Source organism: Cetorhinus maximus, chromosome 9 (assembly GCF_964194155.1).
Source record: "Cetorhinus maximus chromosome 9, sCetMax3.hap1.1, whole genome shotgun sequence".
Classification (NCBI taxonomy): Eukaryota; Metazoa; Chordata; class Chondrichthyes; order Lamniformes; family Cetorhinidae; genus Cetorhinus; species Cetorhinus maximus.
This window is the reverse complement of record NC_135887.1, coordinates 143,642,116-143,664,963: the sequence shown is the minus strand read 5'-3', so window position 1 is coordinate 143,664,963 and position 22,848 is coordinate 143,642,116. Positions and strand designations below refer to the sequence as shown.

At 45.7% G+C, this 22,848-nt stretch overlaps 1 long non-coding RNA gene across 1 annotated transcript in view; it reads left to right on the top strand.

Annotated features, from left to right (window-relative positions):
* Positions 1 to 247: 247 nt before the first annotated feature.
* The window catches only part of LOC144685049 (uncharacterized), a 28,280-nt gene continuing 5,679 nt past the window's right edge, over positions 248 to 22,848 (top strand). Inside the window, exon 1 of the long non-coding RNA XR_013577608.1 lies at positions 248 to 646. This is a non-coding gene — a long non-coding RNA (uncharacterized LOC144685049). The remainder of the gene's footprint in view (positions 647 to 22,848) is intronic.

The following is a 22,848-nucleotide window of genomic DNA, read 5'->3' as shown; positions in this document are numbered from 1 at the left end:
CATAATGTAAAACTCTACTGTCGAATTTTAGCAGAGGACATTTGATGGGATTACCAGCTGTAAAGGGTCATATCAAACGAACAGATTGGGTTACTGTATACCAGGTCTATTTTGGGCAGGGGTAAAAACTCTCCATGCTAGTCCTTATTAGGGAGACCACATTTAAACTTCACAACACGGTTACCGAGAGTCACTTCACTTCTCTCTGCATTAACACAAACACCGCTTCAGCTGGACTGACCATAGAGAAACCAAATGAAATGGGTAAGTGCAGAAAAAAATGCAATAGTTCAGTAATTTAATCACAGGCATGGTCACAAGTGGGGTTCTAGGATTTACTGAATTCCTTTACTGGATCTTAATGCTGTCCAAATCAGCAGGAACGGTGCATGTAAGAGTTTAACATCGAGTTTAGGAACTCCTGAACCATTTACACTGGCTGATGATTTAACTGCTGCGGGTACTATCTTCAGGAGAGCAGCTCACGTCAAACACGCAGGAACTGAATTACAATGTCAAAGTTGTGCTCCAATGACATCATCTAGACCTGCGTGAGATTTTAATTGAAGCTCGAGGAAACCCCACCCAGTACCGGAGCCACCAGGAAGAACCGGCAGCAGCAGGGCCATAACCAGAAGAGACCGAGGTAAGATTTATCTTTTTGAAGGCTTCCTTGTGGGTCAGGGAGAGCTGGAGTGCTCATCCAGGCCCCCAAAAGTAAATCTCAGACGTAAACTAGCGCCCCTCCCCCTCTGCAACTGTCATCACCTCAGCGCCATAACTAATGGAGACACATGCTGGCAGAGTGTCCCACCCTGACCTTGGTGGTGGAAAATGTCACTCCTGTCCTTAGTTAAAGCCTCTTGACCCTCCAGCTGCAAGGAGCCAGATGAATTAATGTCTGCCGATCCCCTCACACCATGTACTCCTGCTCCAGGCTATCACAGAATCACAGTGCAGAAGATCCCTTCGGCCCATTGAGTCTGCACCAACATGTGAGAAACACCTGACCTGCCTACCTAATCCCATTTACCAGCACTTGGCCCATAGCCTTGAATGTTATGACGTGCCAAGTGCTCATCCAGGTACTTTTTAAAGGATGTGAGGCAACCCGCCTCCACCACCCTCCCAGGCACTGCATTCCAGACCATCACCACCCTCTGGGTAAAAAGGTTTTTCCTCACATTCCCCCTAAACATCCTGCCCCTCACCTTGAACTTATGTCCCCTCATGACTGACCCTTCAACTAAGGGGAACAGCTGCCCCCTATCCACCCTGTCCATGCCCCTCATAATCTTGTACACCTCGATCAGGTCGCCCCCTCAGTCTTCTCTGCTCCAACGAAAACAACCCAAATCTATCCAACCTCTCTTCATAACTTAAATGTTTCATCCCAGGCAACATCCTGGTAAATCTCCTCTGCACCCCCTCCAGTGCAATCACATCCTTCCTATAATGTGGCAACCAGAACTGCACACAGTACTCCAGCTGTGGCCTCACCAAGGTTCTATACAACTCCAACATGACCTCCCTACTTTTGTAATCTATGCCTCAATTGATAAAGGCAAGTGTCCCATATGCCTTTTTCACCCCCTACTAACATGCCCCTCCGCCTTCAGAGATCTATGGACACACACGCCAAGGTCCCTTTGTTCCTCAGAACTTCCAAGCGTCATGCCGATCATTGAATACTTCCATGTCAAATTACTCCTTCCAAAGTGTATCATCTCACACTTTACAGGGTTAAATTCCATCTGCCACTTATCTGCCCATTTGACGATCCTGTCCATATCTTCCTCTGACAAAGCCATGCTGACGATCCCTGATCAAACCTTGCCTCTCCAAGTGGAGATAGATTCTCTCCTTCGGAATTTTCTCCAACAGTTTCCCTACCACTGACGTGAGACTCACTGGCCTGTAGTTCCCTGGCTTCTCTCTACAACCCTTCTTAAATAGTGGAACCACATTAGCTGTTCTCCAGTCCTCTGGCACCTCCCCCGTGGCCAGAGAGGAATTAAAAATTTGGGTCAGAGCCCCTGCGATCTCCTCCTTTGCCTCCCTCAGTAGTCTGGGGCACAAATCATCCGGGCCTGGAGATTTGTCCACTTTTAAGCCTGCCAACACCTCCAATACCTTGTCACTCCCTATATCAATTTGCTCAAGAACCTCGTGGTCCCTCTCCCCAAGTTCCATACCTTCATCCTCATTCTTTTGGGTGAAGACGGATGTGAAGTATTCGTTCAACACTCTAGCGATGTCCTCTGGTTTCACCCATAGATTGCCCCCTTGGTCCCTAATGGGCCCTACTCTTTCCCTGGTTATCCTCTTCCCATTGATATACATATAGAATATCTTGGGATTTTCCCTACTTTTCCCAGCCAGAGCTTTCTCATATCCCCTCTTTGTTCTAATTGCTTTCTTAAGGTCCACCCTGCACTTTCTGTACTCCACTAATGCCTCCGCTGATTTGCTTCCCTTGTACCTGCTAAAAGCCTCTCTTTTCCTTCTCATCGTATCCTGAATATCTCTGGTCATCCATGGTTCTCTGTGCTTGTTACTCCTTCCTATCACCCTAGAGGGAACATGGTGAGCCTGTACCCTCCCCACTACCTTATAATTATAATTGGAGTTATCGGGTTGATGCTATGGGCATGATTTTCAGGTCATCGGGCGGGCACGGCAGGTGGGCCCATGAGTGGATAGGAAATGGCCCACCGCCCGCGATCGGCCCCTGACCGCGATTTTACGCTGGCTGGCTAATTAACAGTCAGCCAACCCGAAAGGTGCTCTGAGAAGCTCAGCATTCCTGGGGTGGGGGCGGGAGGAGTGTGAACACAGGGGAGCACGCACTGGAAGCTCCCTGAAGGCAGGGAGCTGAAGAATATTAAACCAATGAATAAAGTTTTTAAAAATCCAGAAAGAATGTACACACAGTGGACGCACTCACCTTAACATGTATATTTGAAAAATTCTGTCCCCAAGTTTTTTAACATTTAATTACGAAAATGTCATTCCGCCCGTGGATGAGGTTTCCTAAAAAATCCAAACGCCCACCAACCGGCAGCGAAAAATACAGGTGGATGAATTGATTAATGGCCTCAATAGGCCTCTTAATCGTTGGTGGGTGGGCTGCCGACTCTCACGTGTGCCTGTCGACTGAAATGTCCTGCAAGTGAGTGATGACTTCGGGATGCTCGCCCGATGTCATCGCACGCTATTTCATGCTTGGGCATGTCGGCAATGCATCCACCGAACCGAAAATCCTGCGCTATGAAAAAATCTAGAGGTTTCTTGTGTTCTGAGAATGCTACCTTTCGTTCCTGCAGCACTGACACTTCACACAAGTGAAATATCAGGCAGCAATGGCCAGCACTCATTAGAAAATGTGCTAAAAGATGTACTTGGAACTGTGCACCTGACGATTGGGAGTTGCAAGAACAGTAGGTGCTTTGTGAAATGTCAACATTACTTGTGCAATGAGCCACTTGCTAGTCGTCTTCATAATTAATTCCAATAGTCTCAATTTTACAGATTTAACAATAACTATTCTTGAAACAATCCAAATTGGTTCTATTTCTGCAACATTACCAGTCAGGCTTTGGATGTTAATACATTTTGTTGATGCTACTTGCTTTTTTCTCAGACAAATTTGCTGTTGTGTCAATAGGGTCAATGTATAGGATGTGTAGGGTTATATTGTATAGGTTTATAGTGTATAGGTTTATAGTGTATAGGTTTATAGTGTATAGTGCTAATAGTATATGATACACTTACGCCCTGCCATGTCTTACAGATTGATGTGAAATTACAGAGCATAAACAGGCCACTCGCCAACAGGTCGATCTCAGTGTTCCACACAAACCTTCTCCCGCCGGACTTCATTCACCCTATTAACATATCACTCGAGTTCTCTCTCCCTCATGCTCTTATCCAGCTTCCCCTTAAATCTATGTTATTGATCCCAACCACCCCATGTGGCAGTGAGCTCCACATTCTAACCACTCTCTCAGTAAAGAAGTTTCTCCCAAATTCTTTCTTGGGTTTTTTCAGTAACAATGGCTGGAAGTGTACTGCTCTCTCCCACCCTGTTGCGAGCAGGGGCTGGCAAGTGGGGGAGTGGTGGCATCGAATTGGCATTGGCATGGAGCGCTGGAACCAGTGACGGGTTAAGTGTCAGTGTCAGTCAGTCCACCTTCCTATTGAGGCGGAGGTGTCAGCTGTGGCTCAGTTCATAGCACCCTCGCCTTTGAATCAGAGGGTTGTGGGTTCATGTCCCACTCCCGGAAACCAAGAACTGTGATTGTACTCGAAAGAGTTGCAATCTGTGACTGTTGATAACTTGAAAGAGTTTCCTATTGAGGCTATTAGGTAGCCAATTCACAGCCTCCTCCCACCCGCTGTTAGTGTTTTACCAATGGAGGTAGATGTTCAGTCCATGTGGTGTTAACAGCAGGCTGGGGGTTTGCCCCTGTTTGAGCACTCGCTGCCCATCAGAGGCACGTCCCCACCCCCACCCCCCTCACCACCCACCCCTCCTCACCCCCACCACACCCCCCCCACCCCACCCCCTGCCCCCCCCCAACCCAGCAGTGGTCAGCAGCTTTTGGAGGAGGGACTTCCTCCCAGGTGAGGGTGGAAACCAAGATCTGAGCCAAATAAACAGGTTGACAGGTGTAAATTCAGGTCAGGTTTCCCCAGCCCATGTGGAGGCAGGGCCCAACATTTCAGCTGTTGGGGGGGAGATGGTGGGGGCGAACATCACCTCAGTGAATCTAACATTTAATAAGAAAATGAAAACAAAGAACATAAGAAATAGGAGGAGGAGGCAAAATGACCCCTTGAGCCTGCATTCAATAAGATCATGGCTGATCTGATTGTGGCCTTAACTCCACTTTCCTGCCTGTCCCCCATAACCCTTGACCCCACATATAGTCCCTAGTTTTTGTCTCTCCCACAAATCGCTTATAGTTTAAGACTTTTTGTGGTTTACAGTTTGTATATTCTACATTAACGAGGATCAGGAAAGAAGGACCCTAGAATAATTGACTTAAAAGGTTTAATTTGAAGGGATAAGTCATGGCAGGAGCGCTCAAAGCCGTGGTGTGCTCCTTGTTCTCCATGTGGGAAACCGGGAACATTTCCAGTGCCCGGGACCAGCATGTGTGCAGGAAGTGTGTCCAGCTGCAGCTCCTGGAAGCTCGGGTTTCAGAGCTGGAACGGCGGCTGGGGACACTGTGGAGCATCCGCGAATCTGAGAGCATTGTGGATAGCACGTTTAGAGAGGGGGTCACACCGCAGATGAAGGGACTTGAGGAAGGAAGGGAATGGGTGACCACCAGGCAGTCCAAGAAAAACAGGCAGGTAGTTCAGGAGTCCCCTGGGGTCCCGCTCGCAAATCGGTATTTCGATTTGGAGGCTGATGAGGGCGCTGGCTCCTCCAGGGAGTGCGGACAGAGCCAAGACTCTGGGACCATAAACAGCCTGTCTGTACAGGAGGGGAGGAAGAGCAATAGTAATAGGGGATTCTATAGTCAGGGGAACAGATAGGCGCTACTGTGACTGTCAACGTGACTCCAGGATGGTGTGTTGCCTCCCTGGTGCCAGGGTCCGGGATGTTACTGAACAGCTGCAGGGCATCCTGAAGGGGGAGGGTGATAAGGCAGAGGTCATGGTACATGTTGGTACCAATGACATAGGTAGAAAGAGGGATGAGGTCTTGCATCAAGAATTCAGGGAGTTAGGCAGTAGACTAAAAAGCAAGACCTCTCGGGTTGTAATCTCTGGATTACTCCCAGTGCCACGTGCTAGCGAGCTCAGAAATAGGAGAATAGCGCAGATGAATACATGGCTTAAGAGTTGGTGCAGGAGGGAGGGTTTTAGATTCCTGGATCATGGGACCGTTTCTGGGGAAGGTGGGACCTGTACAAGCGGGACGGTCTACATCTGAACCAGAGCGGGACTAACATCCTTACGGGCGGGTATGCTAGTGCTGTTGGGAGGAGTTTAAACTAATTCGGCAGGGGGAGGGGATACAGAATGTTAGCAGAATAGGGACACATCATAATACAGTAAAATAATCAAGTCAGAGGGAATACAGCTGCATTAAGTTTCAAGGGAGTAAGGTAAGGCTGGATGGCCCCTACTTTAATGCCAGGATTATTACAGGTAAAACGGATGAGTTAGGGGTGAGGATTGACATGTGGAATTGTGATATATTAGCCATCACTGAGACGTGGTTGAGGGAAGGGCAGGATTGGCAGCTCAACATTCCGGGATATAGAATCTTCAGCCGAGACAGGGGAGGGGGTAAAAGAGGAGGAGGCGTTGCATTGTTAGTTAAGGAGTCAGTTACTGCAGTAAGGAGAGATGATATCTTGAAGGGGGCATTGAATGAAGCTTTGTGGGTAGACCTTAGGAATAAAAAAGGGGCAACCACATTGTTAGGTGTTTATTATTGACCCCCAGATAGTCAGTGGGAAATTGAGGAGCAAATATGTGCACAATTTGTGGAGGTGTGTAAAAACAATAATAAGAGGGTAATTATATTAGGTGATTTCAACTTTCCCAACATTAATTGGGATAGACATAGTGTTAAGGGCTTGAATAGAGTGGATTTCTTGAAATGTGTACAGGAGAACTTTTTAGGTCAATATGTAGAGGGTCCAACAAGGGATGGTGCATTGCTGGACCTAATTCTGGGGAATGAAGCCGGACAGATGGATGAGGTGGTGGGTGAGCATTTTAGCGATAGCGACCACAACATGGTACAGTTTAAGTTTGTTATGGACAAAGAAATCGACAAGTTGCAAAAAAATGTTTTGGATTGGGGAGAGTGGACTTTAGTAAAATAAGGCAGGATCTGGCCAAGGTAGACTGGGAACAGTTACTTGTGGGGAAATCTACAGAGGAACAATGGGGGTGTTCAAAAAGGAAATGGGGAGGGGACAGGCTCAACATGTTCCCTCTAGGATGATAGGAAGGAGAAACAAGCCCAGAGAACCATGGATGACCAGAGATATTCAGGTTACGATGAGAAGGAAAAGAGAGACTTTTAGCAGATACAAGGGAAGCAAATCAACGGAGGCATTAGTGGAGTACAGGAAGTGCAGGGTGGAGCTTAAGAAAGCAATAAGGAGAGCAAAGAGGGGATATGAGAAAGCTCTGGCTAGTAAAAGTAGGGAAAACCCCAAGATATTCTATAAGTCACACATGGCAAATTGGTCAGGAAAGTAAAAGCCCATGGGATTCAGGGTAATGTGGCAAATTGGATAAAAGGTTGGCTTTGTAACAGGAAACAAAGAGCAATGGTCGATGGATGCCCTTGCGAATGGAAAGTTGTCTCAAGTGGTGTTCCACAGGGCTCGGTGTTGGGACCCTTGCTGTTTGTGTTATATATTAACGATTTGGACGTGAACGTGGGGGGCACGATTGGGAAATTTGCAGATGACACAAAGATTGGCCGAGTAGTGGATAGTGTAGAGGATAGACATAATCTCCAAAACAATATAGATGGTTGGTGGTAAAAGCAAAGAACTGCGGATGCTGGAAATCCAAAACAAAAACAGAAATACCTGGAAAAACTCAGCAGGTCTGGCAGCATCGGCGGAGAAGAGCACAGTTGACATTTTGAGTCCTCCTGACCCTTCAACAGAACTAAGTAAAAATAGAAAAGGGATGAAATATAACCAGCTTACATTTCATCCTTTTTCTATTTTTACTTAGTTCTGTTGAAGGGTCACAAGGACTCGAAACGGCAACTGTGCTCTTCTCCATCGATGCTGCCAGACTTGCTGAGTTTTTCCAGGTATTTCTGTTTTAGATGGGTTGGTGGAGTGGGATGTAAAGTGGCAGATGGATTTTAACATAGAGAAGTGTGAGGTCATACATTTAGGGAGGTCAAACAGTTACAGGGATTACACGATAAATGGGAATATACTAAGAGGGAGAGATGAAGTGAGAGATCTTGGCGTACAAGTACACAGGTCCCTGAAGGCAACAGTTCAAGTAGACAAGGTTGTAAAGAAGGCAACTGGAATGCTCTCCTTCATTGGCAGAGGTATAAAATATAAAAGTAAGGATATAATATTGAAATTGTATAAAACACTGGTGAGGCCACAACTGGAGTATTGTGTGCAGTTCTGGTCACCACATTACAGGAAGGGTGTAATAGCTCTGGAGAGAGTGCAGAGGAGGTTTACAAGAATGTTGCCAGGGTTAGAAAAGAGTAGCTACGAGGAGAGATTGGATAGGTTGGGGTTATTTTCCTTAGAACAAAGAAGGCTCAGAGGTGACTTGATTGAGGTGTACAAAATTATGAAAGGAATAGATAGAGTGGACAGGATAAAATTGTTTCCCTTGATGGAGAATTCTAGAACCAGGGGACATAGATCAAGATAAGTGGCAGAATGTGTAGGGGGGACATGAGGAAGAACTTTTTTACACAGAGGGTAGTGAGTGTCTGGAATTTGCTGCCCAAGTTGGTGGTAGAGGCAGAAACTTTAAACTCTTTTAAAAATTACCTGGATCTGCACCTAAAGTGCTGTAAGCTGCAGGGCTATGGGCCGGGTGCAGGAAGGTGGGATTAGAAAGGGCACCTGGGTGTTCTCAGGCTGGCATGGACAAGATGGGCCGAATGGCCTCCTTCTGTGCTGTAACTTTTCTATGGTTCTATGGTTCTAAGTATATCAATGGGAAGAGGATAACCTGGGAAAGAGTAGGGCCCATAAGGGACCAAGGGGGTGATCTATGGGTGGAGCCAGAGGACATCGCTAGAGCGTTGAATGAATACTTCACGTCCGTCTTCACCCAAGAGAATGAAGATGAAGGTATGGAACTCGGGGAGAGAGACTGCGAGGTTCTTAAGCAAATTGATATAGGGAGTGACAAGGTATTGGAGATGTTGGCAGGCTTAAAAGTGGACAAATCTCCAGGTCCTGATGATTTATGTCCCAGACTGCTGAGGGAGGCAAGGGAGGAGATCGCAGGGGCTCTGACCCAAATTTTTAATTCCTTTCTGGCCATGGGGGAGGTGCCAGAGGACTGGAGAACAGTTAATGTGGTTCCGCTATTTAAGAAGGTTTGTAGAGATAAGCCAGGGAACTACAGGCCAGTGAGTCTCATGTCAGTGATAGGGAAACTATTGGAGAAAATTATGAAGGAGAGTATCTATCTTCGCTTGGAGTGGCAAGGTTTGATCAGGGATAGTCACCATGGCTTTGTCAGAGGGAGGTCACGCCTAACAAATTTGATTGAATTTTTTGAGGAGGTGACCAGGTGTGTAGATGAGTGTAGTGCAGTTGATGTAGTTTATATGGATTTCAGCAAAGCCTTTGACAAGGTCCCACATGGTAGACTTATAAAGAAGGCAAATGCACATGGGATACAGGGTAATTTGATAAGGTGGGTTCAAAATTGGCTTAGTTGTAGGAGTCAGAGGGTGATGACAGAAGGATGCTTTAGTGACTGGAAGCCAGTGTCCAGTGGCGTACCACAGGGATCTGTGCTGGGTCCCCTATTATTCGTCATTTATATAAACGACATAGATGACTATGTGGGGGGTAGGATTAGTAAGTTTGTGGATGACACAAAGATTGGCTGGGTGGTTAACAGTGAGGTTGAGTGTCTTGGGCTACAGGAAGATATAGACGGGATGGTCAAATGGGCAGATAAGTGGATGATGGAATTTAACCCTGAAAAGTGTGAGGTGATACACTTTGGAAGGAGTAATTTGACAAGGAAGTATTCAATGAACGGCATGGCATAAGGAAGTTCTGAGGAACAAAGGGACCTTGGCGTGTGTGTCCATCGATCTCTGAAGGCAGAGGGGCATGTTAGTAGGGTGGTGAAAATGGCATATGGGACACTTGCCTTTATCAATCGAGGCATAGATTACAAAAGTAGGGAGGTCATGTTGGAGTTGTATAGAACCTTGGTGAGGCCACAGCTGGAGTACTGTGTGCAGTTCTGGTCACCACATTATAGGAAGGATGTGATTGCACTGGAGGGGGTGCAGAGGAGATTCAGCAGGATGTTGCCTGGGATGAAACATTTAAGTTATGAAGAGAGGTTGGATAGACTTGGGTTGTTTTCGTCGGAGCAGAGAGGACTGAGGGGCGACCTGATCGAGGTGTACAAGATTATGAGGGGCATGGACAGGGTGGATAGGGAGCAGCTGTTCCCCTTAGTTGAAGGGTCAGTTACAAGGGGGCATAAGTTCAAGGTGAGGGGCAGGAGGTTTAGGGGGGATGTGAGGAAAAACTTTTTTACCCAGAGGGTGGTGATGGTCTAGAATGCGCTGCCTGGGAGGGTGGTGGAGGCGGGTTGCCTCACATCCTTTAAAAAGTATCTGGATGAACACTTGGCACATCATAACATTCAAGGCTATGGGCCAAGTGCTGGTAAATGGGATTAGGTAGGTAGGTCAGGTGTTTCTCATGTGTCGGTGCAGACTCGATGGGCCAAAGGGCCTCTTCTGCACTGTGATTCTGTGACTCTGTGTGATTCTATGAAATTGAAACTTCTTACTTATAATATCCTTGACAATCCTAAATGCCTCTATCAGGTCACCACAGTCTTCTTTTCTCTACAGAAAGGAGGTCGGCCTGTTCAATCCAATTGTAAGAAGAGTAACACCAGATGCCATTTCCCTGGTTTGTTCATGTGGATCAGCTGAGGGAGAGGAAAGAAGGAAGCTCCCAACACTTGCTACTTCCAATGTAGCTCATGACATGGGGGGCGGGGGAGCGGGGGTGGGGGGGGTTGGTGGGGGGGAGCGGGGGGTGCGTGCCTCATAACATTCATTGTACTTGACCTTGGAAAATAAGTTAAAGAGTAGGATGGTATAGAAACAGTGGCAGATATTTAAGGAGATATTTCATAACCTCAGCAAAGATATATTCCAGTCAGAAAGAAAGACTCCATGAGAAGGATGCACCATCTGTGACTAACTAAGCAAGTTAAATATAATATAGGTTGAACAAAAAAGTGTACGTTACTGTGAAGTTTAGTGTTAGGTTAGAAGATAGGAAAGAATTTAAAAACCAGCAAAGAATGACTAAAAAAATAATTAGTTGGGAGAAATTAGAGTCTGAGAAAAATCTAGCTAGAAATATAAAAACAGCTAATGAGTTCAAAAAGGAAAAAGAAAAGTGTATCTGAAATGAGCGCTTATCCCTTAGAGGGTGAGACTGGGAATTAATAATGAGTAACAGGGAAATGGTGGAAGTCTTGTCTCCATCTTCACTGCAGACGACCCAAAAAAAATCCCAAGAGTACTTGAAAATCAAGTGGTAAAAGTGAGCGAGGAACTTAAAACAGCCACAATCAAAAGGTACTGGGAAAAGTATTAGAACTAAAGGTTGACATATCCCCTGGACCTGAAGGCCTGCATCCCAGGGTCTTAAAAGAAGTGGCTGCAGTGATAGTAGATTCACTGGTTGTGATCTCCCAAAATTCCCTAGGTTCTGGAAAGGTCCCAGCAGTTGGAAAGTTGCAAATGTAAAACCTCTATTCAAGAAAGAGGCAGACAGAAAGCAGGAAACTACAGGCCAGTTAGCCTAAGGTATGTCATGAGGAAAAATGCTAGAATCTATTAAGGAGATTGTAGCAGAACATTTAGAAAATCATAATGCAATCAGCAGTACAGGGCCTTAGTGACTCTGTATCTGGAATACTGGTACAGTTTGGGTCTCCTTATTTAAGAAATGTTATGGACAGGTGCGAGTTTAATTTAAACAGTCCTGAGTTCTCCTCTCACCACCCGTCTGTTAACAGAAAAGTGCTTTGATTTTGATTCCCCCTTTATATCAAGAAACAGCTGAAGGCACTGGATACTGCAAAGGCAATGGGCCCTGACAGTATTCCAGCAATAGTACTGAAGACTTGTGCTCCAGAACTTGCCGCGCCCCTAGCCAAGCTGTTCCAGTACAGCTACAACACTGGCATCTACCCAGCTCTGTGGAAAATTGCCCAGGTATGTCCTGTACACAAAAAGCAGGTCAAATCCAACCCGGCCAATTACTGCCCCATCAGTCTACTCTGAATCATCAGTGAAATGATTGAAAGTATCATCAACAGTGCTATCAAGCGGCACTTGCTTAGCAATAACCTGCTCACTGAGGCTCAGTTTGGGTGCTGCCAGGGCCACTCAGCTCCTGACCTCATTACAGCCTTGGTTCAAATATGGATAACAGAGCTGAACTCCCGAAGTGAGGTGAGAGCGACTGTCCTTGACATCAAGGCCATATTTGACCGAGCGTGGCATCAAGGAGCCCTAGCAAAACTGGAATCAATGGGAATCAGGGGGAAAACTCTCAGCTGGTTGGAGTCATACCTAGCACAAAGGAAGATGGTTGTGGTTGTTGGAGGTCAGTCATCTCAGTTCCTGGACATCACTGCAGGAATTCCTCAGGGCTGAATCTTCGGCTCGGCGAGTGGGGGTGGGGCCCTCTCGCTGAGGCGTAAAATGACGTTTTACGTCAGACTTTCAGTTCGGCTGGTGCGCACCCACTGAACTATCAAAGGCCTATTAGGACCATTTAACTCTCAATTAAAGTAATTAACGGAGCTGCCCGTCCAACCTTAAGGCAAAGAGCCCTGCGGCCTTCGCATTTTTCATGGAACCTCATCCACAGGCCGGATGAGGTTTCAGGAATGATTTTAAATTTTGACAAAAATTTTTATTGAAATTAATGCACATGTCCCAGTGCATGTGACAGGAAATTTTCTCTGAAAGAGCGCACTCCCGATTCAGGGAACCTTCCCCACCCCCGCCACCCGCACAGGGAGCGCAGAGCGCTTCCGGGTGCGCGTCACGCTAGGTGGGCCTTAATTGGCCTGCCCATGTAAAATGGCGGCGCGGACCCGATCGGGGGGCCTCAGGGTAGTGTCCTAGGCCCAAATATCTTCAGCTGCTTCATCAATGACCTTCCTTCTATCATATGATCAGAAGTGGGGATGTTCGCTGATGATTGCACAATGTTCAGCACCATTTGCGATTCCTCAGATACTGAAGCAGTCCATGTCCAAATGCAGCAAGACCTGGACAATATACAGGCTTGGGCTGACAAGTGGCAAGTAACATTTACACCACACAAGTGTCAGGCATTGACCATCTCCAACAAGAGAGAATATAAACATCGTCCCTTGACAATCAATGGCATTACCATTGCTGAATCCCCCACTATCAACACCCTGGGGGTTACCATTGACAAGAAACTGAACTGGACTAACCATATAAATACTGTGGTTACAAGAGCAGGTCAGAGGCTAGGAATCCTGCAGTGAGTAACTCACCTCCTGATTCCCCAAAGCCTGTCCACCATCTACAAATCACAAGTCAGGAGTGTGATGGAATACTCCTCACTTGCCTGGATGAGTGCAGCTCCCACAACACTGAAGAAGCTTGACACTGTCTAGGACAAAGCAGCCCACTTGATTGGCACCCCATCCGCAAACATTCACTCCCTCCACCACCGACACACAGTAGCAACAGTGTGTACCATCTACAAGGCTCCTTAGACAGCACCTTCCAAACCCACTGACTGCTACCATCTAGAAGGACAAGGGCAGCAGATAGATGGCAACATCACCATCTGGAAGTTCCCCTCCAAGTCACTCACCATCCTGACTTGGAAATATATCGCCGTCCTTCACTGTCGCTGGGTCAAAATCCTGGAGCTCCCTCCCTAACAGCACTGTGGGTGTACCTACACCACAGGGACTGCAGCGATTCAAGAAGACAGCTCACCACCACCTTCTCAAGGGCAACTAGGGATGGGCAATAAATGCTGGCTCAGCCAGCGAAGCCCACATCTCCTGAACGAATAAAGAAAACTTTATTGGAAAGTTTGTACATATGCATATTAAATTAGGAGAGCATTAAATTCAGTGATGATGCCTGTGGATTAATGAGGCAATACCTTCAGAAGGGGATAGAAGGGACTTATAGGAGGGATAGCAGAAAAATTCCTGTTGGTGTAAACCAGGGCGTCAGAGAGATATAATGGGCCCTGGTGCTTCTCCTGTCTTTGGGTCTCTTATTCCTTCTCCCTCATACCTGTAATTCACACTGTCCCCCTCACACTAACAGCAATGACCCACGCAGTGCAGTGCCAGCCCCCTCACACCGTGCGGCACCACCCCCCTCACGCAGTGTGATGCGTCCCCCTCACATGGCGATGCTGTCCCATAAGACCATAAGACATAGGAGCAGAAGTAGGCCATTCGGCCCATTGAGTCTGCTCCGCCATTCAATGAGATCATGGCTGATCTGATAATCCTCAACCTTCCTTTCCAGCCTTTTCCCCATAACCCTTAATTCCCTTATGATTAAAAATCTGTCTATCTTAGCCTTGAATATACTTAACGACCCAGCCTCTACAGCCCTCTGCAGTAAAGAATTCCACAGATTCACCATCCTCTGAGAGAAGAAATTCCTCCTCATCTCTGTCTTAAATGAGCGGCCCCCTTACTCTGAGATTATGCCCTCTGGTCCTAGACTCTCCCACAAGGGGAAACAACCTCTCAGCATCTAACACGGCAAGCCGCCTAAGAATCATATATTTCAATAAAGTCACCTCTCATTCTTCTAAACTCCAATGAGTACAGGCCCAACTTACTCAACTTCTCCTCATAAGAAAATCCCTCCATACCCAGGATCAACCTAGTGAACCTTCTCTGGACCGCCTCCAATGCCAGTATATCTTTCCTTTGGTAAGGGGACCAAAACTGTTCACAGCATTCTAGGTGTGGTCTAACTAGTGCCTTGTATAGTTTTAGCAACACTTCCCTACTTTTATACTCCATTCCTTTTGAAATAAAGGCCAACATTCCAGTTGCCTTACCTATTACCTGTTGAACGTTTTTGTTAGCTTTTTGTGATTCATGCACGAGGACCCCCAGATTCCTCTATGCCGCAGCTTTCTGCAGTCTTTCTCCATTTAAATAATATTCAGCTCCTCTATTCTTCCTGGCAAAGTGCAATAACCTCACATTTTCCCACATTATATTCCATCTGCCAAGTTTTTGCCCACTCACTTAACCTGTCTATACCCCTCTGTAGACTCCTTGTGTCATCCTCACCACTTGCCTTCCCACCTATTTTTGTGTCATCCACAAACTTGGCGATAGTACATTCACTTCCCTCATCCAAGTCACTAATATATATTGTAAATATTTGAGGCCCCAGCACTGATCCCTGTGGCACTCCACTTGTTACAGGTTAGTATCTTGAAAATGCCTCCCGAATCCCAACTCTCTGTCTTATTAGTTACCCAGTCCTCTATCCACGATAATATACTACCCCCAACATGATGGGCTCTTATTAAGTAGCCTTAAGTATGGAACCTTATCAAATGCCTTTTGGAAATCCAAATATATTACATCTACTAGTTCCCTTTATCTATCCTGCTTGTTACCTCCTCAAAGAATCCCAATAAGTTTGTCAGGCATGATATCCCCTTCATGAAGCCATGCTGACTCTGCTTGATTAGATTATATATTTCTAAATGCTCTGCTATTACATCCTTTATAATAGACTCTAACATTTTCCCAATGGCAGATGTTCAGCTTACTGGCCTATGGTTATGTTTTTTGTCTCCCTCCCTTTTTGAATAAGGGTGTTACATTGGCAGCTTTCCAATCCTCTGGAACTTTTCCAGAATCTAAGGATTCTTGGAAGATTACTACCAGTGCAGCCACTATCTTTGTAGCTACTTCCTTTAAAATCCTAGGATGCAACCCATCAGGTCCAGGGGACTTATCGGCCTTTAGCCCCATGAGTTTCCCTAGTACTTTTTCTCTCGTGATAGTTTTTGTATTTATTTCCTCTGCTTTCCCACCCCCCCCACTTTTGCCCTTTGATCCTTAATAGTATTTTTGGAATGCTATTAGTATCTTCTACTGTGAAGACTGAAATATTTACTCAACTCCTCTGCCATTTCCTGGTTCCCCATTATTATTTCCCCAGCTTCATTCTCTAAGGGGCCTATGTTCACTTTGGCCTCTCTCTTCCTTTTTATATATTTAAAGAAGCTCTTACTGTCCGTTTTTATATTACTTCCTGGTTTACCCTCAAAGTTTATTTTCTCCTTTTTTATTTTGGTCATCTTTTGTTGGTTTTTAAAACTTTCCCAATCCTCTGGTTTACCACTAATCTTTACCACATTGTATGTTTTTTTTCTTTCAATTTGATATTGTCCTTAACTTCCCTGGTTAACCATGGTTGGTTTATCCCCTTCTTACAATCCTTCTTCCTCACTGGGTTATATTTTTGTTGTGAGTCATCAACTATTTTCTTAAATGTCTGCCATTGTTCATCAACCGTCTTTTCTGCTAAACTCCTTTCCCAGTCCCCTCCAGCCAACTCTGCCCTCGTTCCTTTGTCATTACCCTTATTTTAGTTTAGCACAGTGGTTTTCAACACAGTTTCTCACTCTCAGACAGAATGCTAAATTCCACCATGTTATGGTCACTGTTTTCTAGGGGATCTTTTAGAACCAGAAGGAGCCATTCGGCCCATCTTGTCCATGCCAGCCTGAGGACACCCAGGTGCCCTTTCTAATCCCACCTTCCTGCATTTATTAAACCTGCCTCATTACACATTACCAGATCCAAAATAGCCTGATCCCTAGTTGGATCCACATATTGTTCTAGGACACTGTCCTCAATTCACTATTTGAATTCTTACTCATGGCTACCTCTGCCAATTTGATTTTCCCAATCTACATGAAGATTAGTCATCCATGATTAATATACTGCTTTTTTTACATGCCCTCATTATCTCCTGATTTATTCTCTGTCCTACAGCTACTGTCAGGGGGCCTATAGACTACTCCCACCAATGTCTTCTTGCCTTTGTTATTTTTTACCTCCACCCATATGGATTCTACATCCTCTGATCCCAGATCATTTCTTGCTATCGTACTTATTCCATCTCATACTAACAAAGCTACCCCACCACCCTTTCCTTCCTGCCGGTCCTTTTGAAAAGTCACATACCCCTGAATATTTAGTTCCCAGCTTTGATCTCCTTGTAACCATGCCTCTGTAATGGCTATAAGATCATGCCCATTAACCTCTATTTGTGCCGTTAATTCATTTATCTTGTTCCAAATACTAGGTGCATTTAAGTAAAGAGCCATTACTTTTGCCTTTTTACCATTTTTTTCCCCCTTTGATTCTATTTGCTGCTTTTTTTTAATGTTTGGACACTCTGTCCCTTCCTGTCACACTCTGGGTATCATTACCTAAGTAGCTGAACTGCAAGGCTGCCATTTCCTTTTGCTTTGTAAGCCTACGTAACCCCTTTCCAGAACCCTCCCCCCTTCTATTTAGTTTAAAGCCCTCTGTCCAGCCCTAGTTATTCAGTTCGCCAGGACACTGGTCCCAGCATGGTTCAAGTGAAGCCCATTCCACCAGAACAGATCCCTTCTACCCCAGTACTGGTGCCAGTGTACCAACATGGACGGCAACAACTGGATCCCTCCCCTCCCACTCCAAGTTCCTCTCCAGCCCTGAGGAGATGTCCTTAACCCCGGCACCGGGCAGGCAACACAGCCTTTGGGACTCACGCTCACGGCTGCAGAGAACAATATCTATCCCCTAATTATACTGTCCCCTACCACTACTACGTTCCTATTTCCTCCCCCCACTTGATTGGTTCCCTGTCCCACGGTGCCGTGGTCAGTTCGCTTGTCTTCTGCAGTCTCCACTCTCATCCACACAGCTTGCAAGAACCTTGTAACTGTTGGACAATTGCAGGGGCCGAGGATCCTTGAATGCTACCCCCTGGATCCCCATACCTGCTTCACCTGCAGTCACACCCTCCTGTCCCTGATCACATGCCAAATTTGAATTACCAAATCTGAGGGGTGTGACCGCCGCCTGGAGCAAAGTGTCCAGGTAACTTTCCCCCTTCCTGATGTGGCGCAATGTTTGCAGCTCAGACTCCGGCATCTCAACCTGGATCCAAAGTTCCTCGAGCTGCAGCACTTACTAAGATGGGTCACCTTGGTGTCCAGCAAACCCACATGCTACAGCAGTAACACATCACCCAACCTGCCATCGCTATCATATTTTAATTAATCAATTATTTATTAATTACTGTAGTATCCCTGTTCTTTACACTTGAAGAATCACACGGTGTTTCGTTCCCCCCCCCTCACGCGGTGTGACGCGCTATTCCGCTGCCTCTTGCAGGGTTTGGTCTACTCTGTCTCTGTTCATCCCGGACTCACAGTGCCACTCAAGCATGCTCCTTGCTGCTTTACTGTCTGCTCATGCTCCTGTCTGCACACAGCTGCACTGTTGGGGGCAGGGCTTTGATGATGGAGCTGGAGTGTGAGCAGGCACACAGCGGTGCGCATGTGGGCAGAGGGCAATTCCCCTTCCCGCCAAATCCCAAGTGGGCGGAGCTTGTTCATTGGCAGCCACGCTCTTTGGAGCAACATCTCTGAACCTGGCAGCAGTGGGGCCCGGGCATATATCATTGTTCAAACATCTCTGGAATTTGTGCAAAAGTGTGCAGCAGATTTCCCCCCCCCCATAGACTGCGACCACTTCCATTTTCCTATTTATTTAAAATAAAGCATTATTTCATTTCTTTGAAATGAGATTGAACCCAGGCCCCTAGGGCAGGGGCCCCAGTGTTTTTCACCTTGTGCATCCCGCTCTCGCCTGGGCCTGACCTGTGTGAAGTCTCTGACAGTCCAACAGACCAAACACACGTTTCTTCATTGTCGCTGGAAAATGCTTTCACTTGCTTCAAAACAAGGCTATGCTCTCTGCTGACCTGGCAACCTACCCCACTGATGCCCCCCCCAAACACCCCACCACCCCAACTACAAAACCCCATACTCCTCCCCACAGCCAGCAGCAGAAGACCAGGCAGTTCGGAATCAGTCCCCTTGAAGGGAGAGGCTGCTTGGAATTAATGCCACATAACCTGCTGCATTCTTCACTGTTGCTGGAGAGAAACTGATGGGTCTGATATGAAAAGCGCAAAAAGAATGGATTTAGAGCAGAATTTAGATGTCATAATAAAGAATATTTCCAAGTCTTGTAGTTTAGTTTGTATCATCTTTTGTTAAGACATTGGTGTAACGTTTACCTGTTAACTTGACTTGTGTCTATGGAAAATGTTCAAAAACTTTTAATGACAGAATTACATTGAAATTACGACACAGATCTTCCATGGGGAGCTGTCTCAGGACAAACAACATCGAGATAGTGTAAATGATACAACACCCTAACAAAGAGCTTTACTAACTTCTGCATATTGCAGATTGCCTCTCTTGGGAAAACACTGCAACCAGCCGGCCCATTTGGAGGCAAGCACTGAAACTTGGTTCTCCATGTTTTGAGCACCATCTCTGTCAAACTCACAACATCCAAATTACCCAGAGGAAGGCCAGTGACCTACAGAAGTTCCCCCCAATTCACCAACAATGACACCATGAACATCCATTTCTGTGGACACCCTCACCAATCTCACATCAAGCTCTTCAGTCATAGGCCAGTTAGCTTGACGATTTTCATGGGGAAGGTGTTAGAATCGATCATTAAGGAGGTTATAGCTGGGCAGCTAGACAAACTGAAGATAATCGGGAAGAGTCAGTAATGTTTTGTGAAAGTTAAATCATGTTTAACCAATTTATTAGAATTCTTTGAAGGAATAACATATGGTGTGGCTAAAGAGAAGCCTGTAGACAAACTATACTTGGATTTCCAGAAGGCATTTGAAGGTTATTGTGGAATTTATCCAGAAGGTTATTGTGGAATTTGAAAGCTCATGGTCTAAGGGGTAACATATTAGCCTGGATAGAAGATTGGCTGGCAGGCAGAAAACAGAGAGTACGCATAAATGGGTCTTTTTCTGGTTGGCAGGATGTGATGAGTGTGGTCCCGCAGGGGTCTGTACTGGGGCTTCAACTTTTACAATTTATATCAATGACTTAGATGAAGGGAGTGAGGCATAGTAGCTAAATTTGCAGATGACACAAAGATAGATAGGAAAGTATGTTCTAAAGAAGACGTAAGGAGGTTGCAGACAGGTATAGATAGGTTCAGTGAGTGGGCAGAAATCTGACAGGTGGAGTATAATGTGGGAAAGTGTGAAGTTGTTCACTTTGGTAGGAAGAATAAAAAAGCAGAGTATTACTTAAATGGAGAATGACTGCAGAATTCCGAGGTGCAGAGGGATCTAGGTGTTCTTGTGCATGAGGCACAAAAAGTTAGTATGCAGGTACAGCAAGTAATTAAGAAGGCTAATGGAATGCTCTCCTTTATTACGAGAGAAACTGAACATAAAAATAAGGATGTCATGTTTAGTTATACAGGGCATTGGTGAGACCACATCTTGAATACTGTGTGCAGTTTTGCTCTCCTTATTTAAGGAAGGATGTAAATGTGTTGGAGGTTCACTAGATTGATACCTGGAATGAGTGGGTTGTCTTATGAGGAAAGGTTGGACAGACTGGGTTTGTTTCCACCGGAGTTTAGAAGAGTGAGGGGTGATTTGATTGAAGTATACAAGATCCTGAACGGCCTTGACAAGGTGGATGTGGAAAGGATGTTTCCTCTTGTGGGTGAGTCCAGAACTAGGGGGCATTGTTTTAAAATTAGGGGTTCCACTTATAGGACAGAGATGAGGAGAATTTTTTTCTCTCAGACGGTTGTGCGACTTTGGAATTCTCTGCCTCAGAAGATGGTGGAGGTGGGGTCATTGAATATTTTTAAGGCAGAGATAGATAGATTCTTGTTAGGCAAAGGAAGTGGGGAGGCGGTGGTGTAGTGATATTGTCACTGGACTGGTATTCCCGAGACCCAGGTTAGTGCTCTGGGGAGATGAAAATAAAAAATGCTGGAAAAATTCAGCAGGTCTGACAGCATCTGTGGAGAGAGAGACAGAGACAACATTTTGTGGCCGTATGACTCTTCTTCAGATCAGTGCCCTGGGGACCTGGGTTCAAATCCCACCATAGCAGGTGGTGGAATTTGAATTCAATAAATATCCAGAATTGAAAGACTAATGATGACTCCAGACCCACAGCAATGTGGTTGACTCATAAAAATGCCCTCTGAACAAGGGCAATTAGGGATGGGCAATAAATGCTGGCCAGTGATGTCCACCTTCCATGAGTGAAGAGGTGTCAGCTGTGGCTCAGTTCATAGCACCCTCGCCTTTGAATCAGAGGGTTGTGGGTTCATGTCCCACTCCCGGAAACCAAGAACTGTGATTGTACTCGAAAAGAGTTGCAATCTGTGACTGTTGATAACTCGAAAGAGTTTCCATGAGTGAATTAAAAAAAAAATCAAAGGTTGTCAGGGGTAGATGGGAATGTGGAATTTGAAATACAAGCAGATCAGCCATGATCTTATTGAATGGTGGAGCAGGCTCGAGGGGCCGAATGGCCTTCTCCTGCTCCTATTTCATATGTTTATGTGTAATCATCTACAGATTGGACATACTTGAATAACGAGGAGACTATCACCAAATATAGAAGCACAGAAATAGACCTATCATCTCAAAAACTTTATGATAGCATTTATACCCACATGAACCTGCCCCCACCTCTCTTCATCTCATCCTATCAGCATAACTTTCTATTCCTTTTCCCCTCATGTATTTATCCAACGTCCCCTATGCTAGTTGCTTCATCTGCTCAATGGCACAGCAAATTCTACATTCTTGCCATCCTCTAGGTAAAGATGTTGCTCCAGCACTATAAATGTTGAGGTTCTCTGTTCTCCACTCGGACAGTAAACTGCATTTAATATAGTTCGTTATGACTGTAGAGACTGCTACCTACAGGTTATGGAGACTGTTCAAGTGAAACGAGACAGCCTGTAAATTCAGTTCTGTACAGAAGAAAATATATTGGAATCCACTCAAACTGGCAGAAGAGAGAGAGACTGCCATCCTCTTAAAATCTGCACCTGAGCGCTATCTGTACTCTGGAAACATTCCCATAAGTACTCCCCACTGCATATTATAACCACTGGAAAACCCCTTAAACCCCACAAAGATTCTCATAGGTGTGATCTTCCCAAGGTCCCTATTTGCAGTGCTTAATATGTAAATCAAGAACTTGGAATTGTGGGGTATCTTTAATATGGAAAAAAGCCTCATGAGGGCTATGCAAGGTATAAGGAAGATGGACATCAAGCCAAAGGAGTGGAGATTAGGAGGGGTGATCAAAGGTTTGATCAAAGAGTAAGGGCGTAAGAAAGATCTTAAATGACTCAAGAAAGGTGGAGAGGCAGAGGAGTTTATTCCTGGTAGTGAGACCTAGATGGCTGAAGATACAACCGTCAAGGGTGTCATAGAGTCATAGAGATCTACAGCACAGAAAAAGGCCCTTCGGCCCATCGAGTCTGCGCTGGTCAAACAAGTACCTAACTATTCTAATTCCATTTTCCAGCACTAGGCCCATAGCCTTGTATGCCATGGCATCGCAAGTGAAGAGGGTTTAATAAGAGGCAGAGAAATAGAGGATTTGGGGAGTTATTGTAGAACTTGAAAAATCTGCAAAGAAAGTGGAAAGCGAGTCTGTGGAGGGATTAAACACAAGGATGAGAATGAGAACCATTGCCTTGTGCTATTATATTGATGACTTCTATAGATATGTAAGTTCCAGGTCCAGGTTTTGGGAGAGCAATGCTAAACCAGCCTCTCTGCACCTGCTGTCCAAAGCTTCCGATCTCTTCCTGGTCCACTGCACAGGAAGCAGGCCGTCCATTTTCCAAAACAGCTTCCCTCTTTCCATTCTGTGACAGGTGAAGGGAGGCTGGGCTGGGGCCTCGGTGGGGTGCGAGGGCACAATGGATAATGCAGTGGCATAGTGGTGA